Below are 15,411 nucleotides of genomic sequence, written 5' to 3'. Positions count from 1 at the left end.
AACTAAAGGCAATTTCAGTTAGTCAATAACTAAAGGGTAACCCATGAAACATAGGGGATACAAGATATTCCAGCAATGCGTGAGCTATAATATTTTGTATCCCCATGGGAAACGATGTTGGAAAGCAAAATTAAGGGTGCTATTTGGTATACAAATACTGTGCTCCTCCATCCAACATAATGCGATGTCAAATTGAATCCTGGTAACTTCTAACCCAAGAAACGCTTGGGATACCAAATATTATAGAGCGTAATAGCTATTATAATTGGTATCCCCTAAGGGTACCGGAGGCAAAATTTTTAAGAATGATGTACAAAATATGAAAAGATACTATAGCCTGCTATCAAATAAAAGGCAAAGTCAATAGGTCAATTGCTAAAGGGTAACCTATGAAACATAGGGGATACAAGACATTAAGGCAATCCGTGAGACATAATATTTGGTATCCCCTTAGTAAATGATGTTGGAAATCAAAAGGAAGGGTGCTATTTGGTATAGAAATACTGAGCTCCTTCATCCAACATAAGGCGAAGTAAAATTGAATCCTGGTAACTTCTAACCTGGGAAACACTGTGGATACCAACTATTATAGGCCATAGAAACTATTATAGTTGGTATCCCCTAAGGGTACAGATGCAAAATCTTGTGGAATTATGTACAAAATGTGAAAAGATACTGTAGTCTGCTATCAAACAAAAGGCAAATTCAACTAGTCACTGACTAAAGGGTAACCCATGAAATATAAGGGATACGAGATATTACAGCAATGCAGGAGCCATAATATCTGGGATCCTCATAGTAAATGATGTTGGAAAGCAAAAGGGAGGGTGCCATTTGGTATAGAAATACTGTGCTCCTCCATCCAACATAAGGCAATGTCAAATTGAATCCTGGTAACTTCTAACCCGGGAAACGCTGGGGATACCAAGTATTATAGGCTGTATAGGCTATTATAAGAGGTATCTCCTAAGGGTACCGGAGGCAAAATCTTGTGGAATGATGTACATAATGTGAAAATATACTGTAGTCTGCTATCAAACTAAAGGCAATTTCAGTTAGTCAATAACTAAGGGGTAACCCATGAAACTTAGAGGATACAAGATATTACGGCAATGTGTGAGCCATAATATTTGGTATCCCCATAGCAAATGATGTTGGAAAGCAATAGGAAGGATGCCGTTTGGTATAGAAAGACCTTGCTCCCGCATCCAACATAAGGCGAAGTCAAATTGAATCCTGGTAACTTCTTTTTTTTTTTTCTTTTACTTCTTCATTTATCTAATTTTTATTCAAAGCAAAACTTTATCATATCTGACATTTATGCATTAGTAAATCTTTATTCAGTAAAATCTTTTTTTTAATTTCTTTTTGTTAAAACAAGGCATCACTAAATACATCGGTGCAGAGTACAGAAGGGGGCCAATCACCGTCAACATTAAATACAAAAATTCTTGGTCGGGGGGGGAGGGGAGCCATACATCAATATCATAAACGCACATTCAATCGTGTTATGGGGAAGTTGGAACATCCAGGACTACATTTGCAGGTGGTACACAAATATTTCCCCTGTATTCGTTCCAGGGGCCCCAAATATCATTACACTTCCGAGGACGACCCCGTGCCAGGTAAACAGTTTTTTCACGGAACATACACCAATCCATACTTTCTTTCCATCTCTCTATCGTTGGCGGCCTATCAGAAACCCACAGTTGTGCTACATTTCGTTTAGCGATCATGGACCCCAACATGACCCATTGGGTCTGTGCAGTATTCAGATCCGTGGGCTCCCAGATATTTAGCAGGCATCTCCTAGCCTCTGGCAAGATAGCCACCCCTGTAACTTCATGCATAACATTATAAACAGAGCCCCAATAATTCACCATATGTCGACATTCCCAGATAATATGAAGGAACGTCGCCAATATGCCACATCCCCGCTTACACAAACCCTCCTCTGATAGACCCATCTTAATCAAACGTGGACCCGTAATATAGATTCTATGGAGTATCTTAAGCTAGACAAGTCGCAATCTTGCTGTGATCGCGACCTTCTTTGGAGAGGGGATCGCCGATTGCCAGTCCTCGTCATCAATTTCAAGGCCATCACGGGTCCACCTCTCCCTCAAATCTACCAAAAGATCAACTCTATGATTAATCAGTTTTTTATATACCAGGGAAATGGTGCTATCGGGCATATGTCCATCTAGTATACGGTCCTCCAAGGGGGATGCCTCCGGTATCTTCTCCCCCTCGGGGAAGACCGATCGCAGTGCATGTCTGAGCTGCGCATAACAAAAATACTCCGTACCACCCATCTCATGTTCCTTTTGTAGGTCAGCAAATGATTTAATCTTCCCCTTCACCCAGAGATCACCTACAGTGGTTATTCCAATCAATTCCCATTTATCGAAACCCTTCGTGTTCCATAGTTTGCCAAATCTATCCGAACTAAAGAGTGGGACAGCCAGAGTCAAGCGGTCTTTCCAACCAAGCGAAGTAGTAACACCCGGAAGCAGCCACCTATCCATGGCATAGCCGGGATCAGTCGCAGATCCATACACACCATGATTTATAGCCCCCAGTTGTGACGCCCAATAATATCTCCTGATGTCGGGGAGGGCAATCCCTCCGTCATACAACGGAAGCAATAGTTTGGCCAACGCAATACGTGGCCTGCCGTCCCAGAGTAATTTACGCTGCAAAGCTTCCACTTCACGGAAATAGCCTGCAGGTACTACGTCTAAGGTGTTTTGGAGGGCATAGAGGAAACGTGGCAGAGACATCATTTTAAAAAGGGTCGCTCGTCCCGACATCGAAAGTGGAAGTCTCTGCCACCCAATCACGTCACTTTTAGCCGAGCTAATGGAGGAAGAAGGTTTCGCTCAAACCGGATCGTAGGATCCATGGGAATATAAACACCAAGATATTTGAAACCTTCCCGTACAACTTGAATGGGGCAGTTCCAAGGCAAAACTGGTGCGTCGCCATGTAAAACATACAAATACGACTTCGTCCAATTTATAACCAATCCCAAATTTCTGCCATATGACGCCAAAACATCACAGAGGACAATTAGAGATTTCCTCGGAGAGGAAAGGTAAAGCAAGATATCCGATCCTCAAACTGTGGAGACCAACGAATACCCTTGATCGAGGGCTCCCAGCGGAGCCAAGCCGCCAACGGCTCGAGAGCCAGTGAAAACAGAAGTGGGGAGAGTGGGCACCCCTGCCTAATCCCCCGCCCAAGACAAAATGGCACAGAGACACGACCATTAACGACTACCTGCGTGAGTGGCTCAGTATACAATAGACGCACCCAGCTAATGAACTCCGAACCAAAACCGAACTTAGCCAACACAGCCCATAAATACGACCACTCTACCGTATCAAAAGCCATTGTCGCATCGAGTGACGCCAGGATAGCAGGCTCCTGCAGGGTATGCTCTCGCAAGAACCCCATGCAATCGCCTCAGATTCAAGGCTGTATTTCGATATGGAATAAATCCCGATTGATCGGGATGGACGAGTTCACCGATAATTTTTACCAGTCTATTGGACAGTATCTTAGCCAATATCTTAGGCTCTGCATTCAACAATGAGATCGGTCTGTACGAAGCGCAGCTAGTTTTCGGCTTCCCTTCCTTATGGATCACCACAATCGATGCCAGTCTCTGATCTCGGGGGAGAACACCACACTCTCTAGACTCCAAAAACATATCTCTCAAATGGGGGCAACTATATCGGGGCGGAGCTTATATAATTCGATAGGGAGACCGTTGGGACCCATCGCCTTTCCAGCATTCAAGGAGCGCACAGCCAAAGCTACCTCATCGGCGGTAAGTTTACCGTCCATAAAGTCTCGAATCCTGGTAACTTCTAACCAGAGAAACACTGGGGATACAAAATATTTTAGGCCACATAGGCTATTATAGTTGGTATCCCCTAAGGGTACGGATGGAAAATGTTGTGGAATGATGTACAAAATGTGAAAAGATACTGTAGTCTGCTATCAAACAAAAGGCAATTTCAACTATTCAATGGCTACTGGGTAACCCATGAAACATAGCGGATACCAGATATTACAGCAATGTGTGAGCCATCATATTTGGTATCCCCTTAGTAAATGATATTGGAAGGCAAAATGAAGGGTGGTCTTTAGTATAGGACTACTGTGCTCCCCCATCCTACATAATGCGAAGTCAAATTGAATCCTGGTAACTTCTAAACCGAGAAACACTGGGGATACAAAATATTATAGGCCATATAGGCTACTTTATTTGGTATCCCCTAAGGGGACGGATGCAAAATCTTGTGGAATGATGTACAAAATATAAAAAGATACTGTAGTCTGCTATCAAATAAAAGGTAAATTCAATTGGTCAATGGCTAAAGGGTAACCCATGAAACATAGGGGATACAAGATATTATGGCAATGCGTGAGCCATAATATTTGGTATTCCCTTAGTAAATGATGTTGGAAAGCAAAAGGAAGGGTGCTATTTGCTGTAGAAATACTGTGCTCCCGCATCCAACATAAGGCAAAGTGAAATGGAAACCGGGAAACTTCTAACCTGAGAAACACTGTGGATACTTCATATTATAGGCCATAGAGGCTATTATAGTTGGTATCCCCTGAGGGTACTGAAGGCAAAATCTTGTGGAATTAAACACAAAATATGAAAAGATACTATAGTCTGCTATCAAACAAAAGGCAATTTCAACTGTTCAATGGCTCAAGGGTTAGTCATTAAACATAGGGGATAAGAGATATTACAGCCATGCGTGAGCCATAATATTTGGTATCTCCATAGTAAATGATGTTGCAAAGCTTAAGGAAGGGTGCTGTTTGGCATAGAAATACCTTGCTCCCGCATCCAACATAAGGCGAAGTCAAATTGAATCTGGGCAAGTTCTAACCTGAGAAACACTGGGGATACCAAATATTATAGGCCGTGTAGGCTATTATAGTTGGTATCTCCTAAGGGTACGGATGCAAAATCTTGTGGAATGATGTACAAAATGTGAAAACATACTGTAGTCTGCTATCAAACAAAAGGTAATTTCAACTATTCAATGGCTCAAAAGGTAACACATGAAACATCGGGGAGACGAGATATTACAACAATGAATGAGCCATAATATTTGGTATCCCTATAGTAAATGATATTGGAAAGCAGAAGATAGGGTGCTATTAGGTATAAATAATACTATGCTCCTCCAGCCAACATAAGTCAATGTCAAATTGAATCCTGGTAACTTCTAACCCGAGAAATGCTGGGGATACCAAAGGCCCTATAGGCAATTATATTTGGTATCCCTTAAGGGTATCAGATGCAAAATATTGTGGAATGATGTACAAAATGTGAAAAGATACTATAGTCTGCTATCAAATAAAAGGCTAATTCAATTGGTCACTGGCTAAAGGGTCACCCATGAAACATATAGGATACAATATATTACACAATGGGAGAACCATAATATTTGGTATCCCCTTAGAAAATGATTTTGGAAAGCAAAAGAAAGGGTGTTATTTGGTATGAAAATACTGTGCTCCTCCATCCAACATAAGGCGAGGTCAAATTGAATCCTGGTAACTTCTAACCCGAGAAACGATGGGGATACCAAATATTATAGGTCGTATAAGCTATTATAGTTGGTATCTCCTAAGGGTACGGATGCACAATCTTGTGAAATGATGTGCAAAATGTGAAAACATACTGTAGTCTGCTATCAAACAAAAGGTAATTTCAAATATTCAATGGCTCAAAACGTACCACATGAAACATCGAGGATACGACATATTACAACAAAGGATGAGCCATAATATTTGGTATCCCAATAGTAAATGATGTTGGAAAGCATAAGGAAGGGTGCTATTAGGTATAGAAATATTGTGCCCCTCCAGCCAACATAAGTCAATGGCAAATTGAATCATGGTAACTTCTAACCAGAGAAATGCTGGGGATACCAAATATTATAGGCCCCACAGGATATTATATTTGGTATCCCTTAAGGGTATCAGATGCAAAATATTGTGGAATGATGTACAAAATGTGAAAATATACTATAGTCTGCTATCAAATAAAAGGCTAATTCAATTGTTCAATGGCTTAAGGGTAACCCATGGCACATAGGGGTTCCAAAATATTATGGCAATATGTGACCCATAATATTTGGTATCCCCTTAGTAAACGATGTTGGAAAGCAAAAGGAAGGGTGCTATTTGGTATAGGAATGCTGTACTTTCCATCCGAAATACGCCGAAGTCAAATTGAATCCTGGTAATTTCTAACCCGAGAAACACTGGGGATACCAAATATTATAGGCCGTATAGGCTATTATAGTTGGTTTTGCCCAAGGGTACGGATGCAAAATCTTGTGGAATGATGTACAAATTGTGAAAACATACTGTAATCTGCTATCAAACAAAAGGCACTTTCAAATATTCAATGGCGCAAGGGTAACCCATGAAACAAATGGGTTACTAGATATTACAGCAATGCGTGAGCCGTAATATTTGGTATCCCCATAGTAAATGGTGTTGGAAAGCAAAAGAAAGGGTGCTCCTTGGTATCAGTACACTGTGCTCCCCATCCAACAAAAGGCGAAGTCAAATTGAATCCTGGTAACTTCCAAGCCGAGAAACATTGGGGATACCAAATATTATAGGCTGTATTTGCTATTACATTTGGTATCACCTAAAGGTACGGATGCAAAATCTTGTGGAATGATGTACAAATATGAAAAGATACTGTAGTCTGCTATCAAATAAAAGGCTAATTCAATTGGTCAATGGCTAAAGGGTAACCCATGAAACATATGGGATACAATATATTACACAATGGGTGTGCCATAATATTTGGTATCCCCATAGAAAATGATTTTGGAAAGCAAAAGGAAGGGTGCTATTTAGTATGAAAACACTGTGCTCCTCCATCCAACATAAGGCGAGATCAAATTGAATCCTGGTAACTTCTAACCCGAGAAACGCTGGGGATACCAACTATTATAGGTCGTATAGGCTATTATAGTTGGTATCCCCTAAGGGTACGGTTGCAAAATCTTGTGGAATGATGTACAAAATGTGAAAAGATACTGTAGTCTGCTATCAAATAAAAGGCAAATTCAATTGGTCAATGGCTCAAGGGTAACCCATGAAACAAATGGGATACTAGATATTACAGCAATGCGTGAGCCATAATATTTGGTATCCCTATAGTAAATGGTGTTGGAAAGCAAAAGGAAGGGTGCTCCTTGGTATCAGTACACTGTAATCCCCCATCCAACAAAAGACGAAGACAAATTGAATCCTGGTAACTTCCAACCCGAGAAACACTGGGGATACCAAATATTATAGGCTGTATTTGCTATTACATTTGGTATCACCTAAAGGTACGGATGCAAAATCTTGTGGAATGATGTACAAATATGAAAAGATACTGTAGTCTGCTATCAAATAAAAGGCTAATTCAATTGGTCAATGGCTAAAGGGTAACCCATGAAACATATGGGATACAATATATTACACAATGGGTGTGCCATAATATTTGGTATCCCCATAGAAAATGATTTTGGAAAGCAAAAGGAAGGGTGCTATTTAGTATGAAAACACTGTGCTCCTCCATCCAACATAAGGAGAGATCAAATTGAATCCTGGTAACTTCTAACCCGAGAAACGCTGGGGATACCAACTATTATAGGTCGTATAGGCTATTATAGTTGGTATCCCCTAAGGGTACGGTTGCAAAATCTTGTGGAATGATGTACAAAATTTGAAAAGATACTGTAGTTTGCTATCAAATAAAAGGCAAATTCAATTGGCCAATGGTTTAAGGGTAACCCATGACACATAGGGGATACAAGATATTATGGCAATGTGTGACCCATAATATTTAGTATCCCCTTAGTGAATGATGTTGGAAAGCAAAAGGAAGGGTGCTATTTGGTATAGGAATACTGTGCTTCCCCATCCCACATACGGCGGAGTCAAATTGAATCCTGGTAAGTTCTAACCCGAGAAACACCGGGGATACCAAATATTATAGGCCATATAGGCTATTATAGTTGGTTTCCCCAATGGGTACGGATGTAAAATCTTGTGGAATGATGTACAAAATGTGAAAACCTACTGTAGTCTGCTATCAAACAAAAAGCACGTTCAACTATTCAATGGCTCAAGGGTAGTCCATGAAACAAATGGGATACTAGATATTACAGCAATGCGTGAACCCTAATATTTGGTATCCCTATAGTAAATGGTGTTGGAAAGCAAAAGGAAGGGTGCTCCTTGGTATCAGTACACTGTGATCCCCCATCCAACAAAAGGCGAAGTCAAATTGAATCCTGGTAACTTCCAACCTGAGAAACACTGGGGATACCAAACATAATAGACTGTATATGCTATTAAATTTGGTATCACCTAAAGGTACGGATGCAAAATCTTGTGGAATGATGTACAAATATGAAAAGATACTGTAGTCTGCCATCAAATAAAAGGCTAATTCAATTGGTCAATGGCTAAAGGGTAACACATGAAACATATGGGATACAATATATTACACAATGGGTGAGCCATAATATTTGGTATCCCCATAGAAAATGATTTTGGAAAGCAAAAGGAAGGGTGCTATTTGGTATGAAAACACTGTGCTCCTCCATCAAACACAAGGCGAGATCAAATTGAATCCTGGTAACTTCTAACCCGAGAAACGCTGGGGTTACCAAATATTACAGGTCGTACAGGCTATTATAGTTGGTATCCCCTAAGGGTATGGATGCAAAATCTTGTGGAATGATGTACAAAATGTTAAAAGATACTGTAGTCTGCTATCAAACAAAAGGCAAATTCAATTGGTCAATAGCTTATATGGGATACAAGATATTATGGCAATGTGTGACCCATAATATTTGGTATCCCCTTAGTAAATGATGTTGGAAAGCAAAAGGAAGGGTGCTATTTGGTATAGGAATACTGTGCTTCCCCATCCAACATACGGCAAAGTCAAATTGAATCCTGGTAAGTTCTAACCAGAGAAACGCTGGGGATACCAAATATTATAGGTCGTATAGGCTATTATAGTAGGTATCCCCTAAGGGTACGGATGCAAAACCTTGTGGAATGATGTACAAAATATGAAAACATACTGTAGTCTGCTATCAAACAAAAGGTAATTTCAAATATTCAATGGCTCAAAAGGTAACACATGAAACAGGGGATACGAGATATTAAAGCAATGAGTAAGCCATAATATTTGGTATCCTCATAGTAAACGATGTTGGAAAGCAAAAGGAAGGGTGCCATTTGGTATAGAAATACTGTGCTCCTCCACCCAACATAAAGGGATGTGAAATTGAATCCTGGTAACATCTAACTCAAGAAACGCTGGGGATACCTAATATTATAGGCTGTATAGGCCAGTCAGTCAAATTTGCTTTATTCGAGATAAAAAATCATAAAAGCACAACCGATTTGTTCTATGTACAATATATTTGCAAGCTACAATAGATATGGCTCAATTTAAAAGTTAAAAAAAGAGCAATTTTTCTAAAAATAGATGTACAAAGCATTTTGATAGACTATTAAAAAACAGCAATAAAACAAGCAAGACACATAAAATCGCAAAATGACTCTCATAAGAACAGAAATAAAATTGGTCACAGCTCAGGATACAAATTTCCTTCTAATTGCCCATGCCCACCCCAAGAATTTGGCAGCTGCCACTGAAATGACCAAAACAACTACTGAGGTATTTTAGTGTTCCAGAATAACTGGGCGCAACACCTGGATGGCCGCTAGGTGATAGATACAGAAAGTGAACAGTGTAGGCAATGGGGCGAGCGGTAATCCCTCACAACCACTCAGAAATGGACCAGGAAGCTGGTCCACAATTTAGAATATGAACAACAGTGCCCCTGCACTAAACACAGTAGATAATATTTTGATAGTACAACTGAGTTATTCTAATGCATTGGTACAGCTTAATACAGAAATCTAAACATTTAGTAGAACTTCGAGAATCAGTATATATGCACAAAAATATAAACGTCGGTGGATAGATAGTCTGTTTTCAGAGTAGTCACTTCTGTTTATTGTTCCATTTCATAAGCCAACACGTGTTTCATCGCAGGGAACAAACTGCGAATCTTCAGGGCTAGTGGCTATTGTACCTGGAATGAGTGGCTTTCAGGGTTGGATGTACTCGTTCAGAATAGTAACGTTCCGGTGTTTGATGAGAACGAAAATAGAGGGGGAGGGCCGGTCAGTGTGTAGACTCTGGTTAGTGTCAGAAAAGCAAAGGTCTGCTCATGAAAATACGTAGAAGGGTAAATAACCCCAGTCGGGGCGTTGAAAGGAGTCCTAGTTTCGGAATCGAAGATGGTCGGTCTTCGATACACGGCGCCGGGAAACTAAGAGAGGGAGAACCTCACAGACCAGGTAAAGCACTCCGTGGACTTTCAGGCGTACCCGCCCGACCACGAACAATTTTCTCCTCCCGGTTTTCACCCTACTCGTGAAATTTCGAGATCTTTCACAGCCCGAATCTGTAATTGTTTGAGATTCCGAAACTAGGACTCCTTTCACAAGTTCGGGGGTGACCCAGATACGACGCCAGTATAATATAGGTCGTAATCTGGCCATGTCCAAAAGTGCTTTCCTACCTAATTCATAGCGCAAAGGCTTCATGGGTGTACTTTTGGGGAGACCGACAAGATTTCCCAGAAATTTATTTTCAACAAGTGTTAATGAGACTAAGTTGTCATAGCCCCAGATTTCAGCTCCGTAAAGAGCTGAGCTGAGGGCTTTTGCCTCGTACACTTGGAGTGCTGGCTGTATTGGCTTTGTCAAAGATTTCCTATGCTCAACAGTTATAGCACCTGCATTTTGGCGGAATTTAAGAGCTGCCATTTCTATGTGCTTCCCCCAATTAACCACCTTTGCTATATGCATGCCCAAGTAGACAAAGTCCGACACCATTTCCACCTTTTGGCCATCCATAAAAAAGTTCCCTTTAAAGCTGGGATGGGGATTAAAGACCATGAGCGTTGTCTTTGTTACATTAACTTCAAGCCCGCGGTCATTACAAAAACCCTTGAAAATCTTCAGAGCACTCTGTAGGCCACTAGGGGTTTTGGAAACTATAAGCGTATCGTCTGCAAATAATAGGATCGGGATCTTCACTCCAGCCAGGGTGGGGGCATCTACAGATCCTAACAGCATACGCTCCACAACCCCGTTGATATACAGAGAGAAGAGTGTGGGGGCCATGGCGCATCCCTGCCGGACTCCGCGCACAACTGGGAATTCGGTAGTGACCTGCCCGTGCCCCCCCCCCACTGGATTTTTGCGTGGTTTGACTCATGCAACCTCATCACTAATGATAAAATTTCCAGCGGCATACCCATCTGGCTTAAGACTTCCCACAGCTGGGACCGAGGAACTAAGTCAAATGCTGCTCGTAAATCGATAAAAGCAGCATAGAGGCTACCTTTCCCTAGCAGGACCGTCTTCCAATGAAGTAAAGTGAAGCGAAATATCTGATCTGTGGTGCTAGTTAGCTTACGAAAGCCTGCTTGAAAAGGAGACAGGATCTTTTCTTCTTCGACCCAGATCATTATTTTGTCTAGGGTCATTTTCCCTATCATCTTTTGTACCGTGTCTATTAGGCTAATAGGCCTATAGTTCCCAGGCAATGTTTTATCGCCTTTCTTGTGCACAGGAATTATAACAGCCCCTTGCCACGACTTTGGTACAGGGGCCCCTAGCGCCACAGCATTAGGCTGTATAGGCTATTATAAGTGGTATCCCCTAAGGGCACGGATGCAAAATCTTGTGGAATGATGTACAAAATTTGAAAAGATACTGTAGTCTGCTATCCAATAGAAGGCAAATTCAATTGGTCAATGGCTTAAGGGTAACCCTTGACACATAGGGGATACAAGATATTATGGCAATGTGTGACCCATAATATTTAGTATCCCCTTAGTAAATGATGTTGGAAAGCAAAAGGAAGGATGTTATTTGGTATAGAAATGCTGTGCTCTCCGAGCCAACATAAGGCAATGTCAAACGGAATCCTGATAAATTCTAACACGAGAAACACTGGGGATACCATATATTATAGGCTGCATAGGCTATTATATTTGGTATACCCGAAGAGTACTGGATGTCAATTCCTACGGAATGATGTACAAAATGGGAAAAGATACTGTAATCTGCTATCTAATAAAAGGCAACTTCAAGTGGTAAATGGCTAAAGGGTACCCCATAGAACGTAGGGGTTGCGAGACATTACAGCATGGCTTGAGCCCAAATATTTGGTACCCCCATAGTAAATGATGTTTTGAAGAAAAAGGAAGGGTGCTTATTGGCAAACGAATACTGTGCTAAGCCATTCAACATTAGACCACATCAAATTGAATCTTTGTAAGTTCTTACCCGAGAAACACATGGAATACCAAATGTTATAGGCGGTAGAGTCCATTATATATGGTACCAGATATTACAGCAATGCCGAAGCTGTAATATGTGGCATCCCCATAGTACAATTATATGGAAAACAGAGGGAAGGATGACATTTGGCAGGAGAAAACTTTGTTCACCCAGACAACAGAATGTCATGTCCAATTGAATTCTGGTAAGGTCTATCCCGAGAAACATAGGGGATACCAAATATTATATAGCCCTTATGAGACATTATATTTGGTATCCTCCAAAGGAACCAGATGTGAAAGCTTGCACAATGAAATCAAAAATGTGAAAAGATGTAGCAGTCTGCTAGCAAATAAAGAGCAACTTAAGTTAATATGTGGCTAACAGGTAATGGTTGAAAAGTTGGGGATTCTAGATATTACAGCACTGCAGAAGATGTAATATGCGGTATCCCCACGGTAAAATATTATGGAAAACACAGGGAATGGTGCTATTTGGCAGGAAAATACTTTGTCCACAGAATGCCATGTCAAATGCAATCCTGGTAAGCTCTACCCCAAGAAATATAAGGGATACCAAATATTATAGCCCAAACAAGGCATTATATTTGATATTCCCGAAAGGAACCAGATGTGAAAGCTTGTGGAATCAAATGAAAAATGCAAAGAATTAGCGTAATCTACTATCATATAAAAGGTAACTTGAATTGGTCAGTGGCTAAAAGCTAACCTGTTGAAAAGTAGGGAATATCAGAAATTACAGCAATGCAGGAGCAGTAATATGTGATATCCACAGAGTAAAAGATGTTGGAAAACACAGTAAAGGGTGCTATTTGGCAGCAATATACTGTGTTCTTCTGGCCCAAAATATGCCATGTCAAATTGAGTCCTGGTAAGCTCTAACCCGAGAAACAGAGGGAACACCAAATATTACAGCCCTTGTAAAGCATTATATTTAATATCCCCAGAAGAACCCTGATGTGAAAGCTTACGGTATGAAAAGACAAATTATGAAAAGGTACTTCAGTCTGCTATCAAATAAAAGGCAACTTGAGTTGAAAAGTAGGGGAAATAAATTTTACAGAAATGCATGAGCTGTAATATGTGGTATCACTTCCGGAAAAGATATTGGAAAACTCAAGCAAAGATTCTATCTGGTAGAAAAAGTAATGTGTTCGTGGAGCCTACATAATGCTATGTCAAATTGTATCCTGGCAAGTTCAATCTTCATAAAAATAGGGGCTACCAAATATTTTAGGCTGTACAGGCCATTATATTTGGTATAATCCAAATGAACCAGATGTGAAAGCTGTGAAATTATATCAAGACTGTAGGCATCTAACAAATAAAAGGTCACTGGTCAGTGTCTAAAAAGAAACCTTTGAAAAGTGGGGACAAAGATATACTAATGCATGAGCAATTTTGTTTGCTACCCCCATACAAAACGATATTGGAAAACACAAAGATTGGTACGCATTGTTAGAAAAAAATATTCTGTTCACTTAAACAATATGGAACTGTCTAGTTACTTACCCATTTCAAATGTTTTCTAAATGTGAAATACAAAATGCTATAGAGCAAAGGGAGAGTGTGCTGTAACCAGTAGTACCCAAGATTGGCTTCTAGTCACTAACCAGACTAAGTATAGGGAGTATCCACCACCTAAAACCAAATAACATATTAAGGCTAAGGATATTTTATAGCTTTCAATTTTTTTTAATTGGCAATATTTCCCCTTGAAATTGGCCTGCCCTTCCCTTTGCACCTGAAGCAACACACTTATAAACTCTGACTGTAACTTTTATGTGTTAAACTGAAGCTTGCACTGCAGGTATTTGAACGTCTGGATTCTCTTTGGGTTGTTGACCATAACACTATTCATTGCCACAAAGCACTTTTAGTGTTCCCAAGCCAGTCAGTCTTCTCTTTTAAACTACAAAAGCACTTTGTATGCTGACATTTTTCAGCCATACTGTCAATCTTAAAAGAGAAACTAAAAGTCCCAGAATGTCTATGTAGATTAAAAAGAGAAAATTGACATCTCTCATAATAAAGAGAGACTTGACACTGGGGCTGCACCTGAAACAAATATCATTTGGTTATGTTTACTATTCCGAAACAGTGTTTACACATTAATAGGTATTTGTGTAAAATGCCCTATATTCATTTGTAACAATTACGCTTCCTTTTAATAATCATTGAAGAAAATGACCATATTTTGTGTGGCGTCCCTCCAGATTTTCCCTATATCTGCTTTGCTGGCTTTACAACTCTGTGGAATTTACCCCTTCTAGTAGAGTGCCTGTGTCCCCTCTTAGATATGGTTAATTTGGCTTATTCCTCATTGGCTGTCCCTACTATATGATGTAGAAAGTGAACACAGGATCCAGAAATGTAATGGCATTAGAGGACTGCAGTACCTATGGTGCCATCAACTACAGCGGCAGGGCAAATATGGCTTCAGGCCTACCCTGTGTATTCCTGACTGCTTCATTGTAAAAATCTACTGTGCATTCATTCAACAAAACGTTTTTTGTTAGGTAAAATCATTTTGTTTAAATATCAAAAAGTCACTCCTGTGTAGGCCGTATAGCCCACAAGGCAGTGTGCATGGTCTATGAAAGTAGAAATATACCTCCTAAATACAGTTTCTTTCTGCTTGCATTCTTCATCTGTTGTTGGGGAGAACTATTCTTTCTTATTCTTGCAGCGCAGCACGCCATGCTTTATCACTGCGCAACAAATGTAAAGCCCAGCTCGTATGTACAGACGCCCACCCCTGCATTTCTCTCATTCCCAGCCCACAACCCCACATTTATCTCAACAGTCAGTGGTGGGAATAAAATAGTGGAGGCTCACCTGGATGCTTTGAACTTAAGTGCATGAAGTCTGCCCTCTGTGTGAAAGTTCCTCTGCTAAGAGCTGTCTCGCTTCTTTCGCTAGTACTTGTTTTGTGTTGCTGCCGCTGCATTAGATTTGCAAC

The sequence above is a fragment of the Lissotriton helveticus genome, chromosome 7 (assembly GCF_964261635.1).
Source record: "Lissotriton helveticus chromosome 7, aLisHel1.1, whole genome shotgun sequence".
NCBI classification, from domain to species: Eukaryota; Metazoa; Chordata; class Amphibia; order Caudata; family Salamandridae; genus Lissotriton; species Lissotriton helveticus.
This window is presented reverse-complemented; position numbering follows the sequence as displayed.